Raw genomic sequence first — 2,452 nt, 5'->3', positions numbered from 1 at the left:
AGGGTCTTGAACAAAATGTGCGAACCTAACAAACAGTACGTCACTGCTCACTAAGTCGTGTTCATAAAAGATCTGATTTAGTTTCCACAATAATCAAATCTTCATAGCGGTTATGTATTATTCTGAACCTTTTTACTTTGTTGTGTCTTTTACTTTATTACCTACACCAGCAAAGTTGGAGGAGACCTTGTATTCACCCATGTCTATCAGACATGTGTACAAAATATCTGGAAACGTTGTCACTAGATTTCAGTGAAATTTGGTGGACAGGTAGGCAGTGGTTCACAAAAGGCTTGATTAGATTTTTAGGTGGGTCCGGATCCGGAGGTTGGAAATGGTAAATTTTATTGGCTTTGGCGGAGGTGTACGCTCTCTGAGATTGTGTAACAGGGCAGTCTAAGACCGTAGAATTAACTGACTATGAGGCACCGTAAAGTATTCGTCTGGTGGGAAAGAGGAATTACAACAGAAAACCATAATTTTATTAGTGCTGACGAATGCATGCGATATCCGAGTGTTTCTAGTTATTCACAATAGTATACTTGTGAAGTGCACGGTGGCTGTACAGGTAAACACAAACGTGTATGCAACTGATCTTATACAGCTAAAGCCTAGGAGAAATTACAGGTATCTCAAGTGAGGTGAGAGATTGTACGCTGAATAATAGAGATTTACTGAAACTTGCAGGAGTCATTATGTGGAAAGTGTTTGCGATTAGGAGTACTGTGCATAGATATAAGCTGCTACTCTGGCCACTGCTCCTCTGAACTCCGTGCTTGCTTTACTTTCCCATTACGACGGGCACGTAGCACCCGTCTATATCAAGGGTTTAACTAGTACTCCCAGTTTTCCGTATATGCTGAGAGCCAACGCAGGAACTGTCTTCCTCACTCTGTCTTTCCCACTGCCTATGACCTCCAATCTTTTCAACGTAATGTGTCCAGGCGTCTCAGAATGAACGAATCTTGAATCTGAATATCTCTTTATCATTTTAGTTTATTTATTTAGGGATGGCGGATGGGAGGACTCTACCATTCCACACAAAAAAGGAATGTAAATATAAAAACGAGGCTTCTTTCAATGAGGTCAAATGCAAGGTTAATCCAGTGACAGGAAATTAAGGTGAAAAAAAAAATAATAATACGCTGCCCGTTAACCCTCACGTTGGCAAGGCAGGCGTGTACTGACCTGAGCAGCTTTTTAATTTTCGTTTCTTTTTTTCAGACCAAGGAATAACATCATTATTAATGTTTTGTTGCTGTTTCATCATGCGCAGGTTACAGAGAGAGAGAGAGAGAGAGAGAGAGAGAGAGAGAGAGAGAGAGAGAGAGAGAGGGAGAGAGAGAGATGGGACAGTGAGAGAAGAAATACTGAAGCACACACAACAGAAAAATTAGAAAAACTGAGAGAGAGAGAGAGAGAGAGAGAGAGAGAGAGAGAGAGAGAGATCAGTGTTGTGGTCCGCGTCACGTGCCTGGCATCAGTTCACAGGCAGGGAATCACACATGATGCAATTTGCGTCACCGAAAAAGACCACACTTTTTCAAAACATCCATCGCTGTTTCGAGGCCATTAGTGTGGATTTTTGAAAGATCTCCCCATTATACAGCCTCTGAAGTGTGTGTGTGTGTGTGTGTGTGTGTGTGTGGGCGGATGAGTGGCTGGGTGGGTGCGTAGGCGTGTTTTCTTTTTATATACGTATTTTTTTTAACAGGACTGTGTAAGTAACAAAATGTCCGTGTGTGTGTGTGTGTGTGTGTGTGTGTGTGTGTGTGTGTGTGGTCACTGTTGCGCATAAAAACAAGGATAATTTGATCACGCAGGTCATCCAACTCAACGCAGTTCCCGTCAAAAGGTACTGTGTGATAAAAGTACGAGAATAAGAGCGTTCGTCGATCGTATACCTGTCTCGGGCTTGTGTTAGTGTCATCTAGTATAATCTTCAGCCTGTATAGCCGTCTGTGGGTATATTTTCAGCTGGTGTAAGTGTTGGAACAGCAATCGATAAAATCATAATTTCAGATCAGCTTGCGATACTTCAGGTTCAGTTAGATTCATTCAGATTCAGTTAGATTTATTCAAGTTCAGTTAGTTCCATTCAGGTCTAGTTAGATGTATTCAGACCCAGTTCATTCAGGTATATTTTATTAATTTATTTACTTTTTATGTGTCCGACTCTGAGCATAGGCTTTACGGCCCTTTCTCTGAGGCCCAGCCGTCCTCGTACTGTGTTCAACACACAGCTGTACATGTTACCACTTCGACACTAACACCCACCGTCCATACTGAATGCATGCTGGGGCTGGCTCATTCAGGACTAGTGCATATTAGCAGGGATGTCTTTTATGGCACGTAGGTGGCACTTGTTTTAATGAAAGTAAGTTAATCAGCCGGGGATCGAACTCGTGTCCTTTCAGTCAACCTTCAGCTTCCCTAACCACTCGGCCACCAC

The sequence above is a fragment of the Coenobita brevimanus genome, chromosome 55 (genome assembly GCF_032717465.1).
Source record: "Coenobita brevimanus isolate Jiangsu-jjx chromosome 55, ASM3271746v2, whole genome shotgun sequence".
Classification (NCBI taxonomy): Eukaryota; Metazoa; Arthropoda; class Malacostraca; order Decapoda; family Coenobitidae; genus Coenobita; species Coenobita brevimanus.
This window is presented reverse-complemented; position numbering follows the sequence as displayed.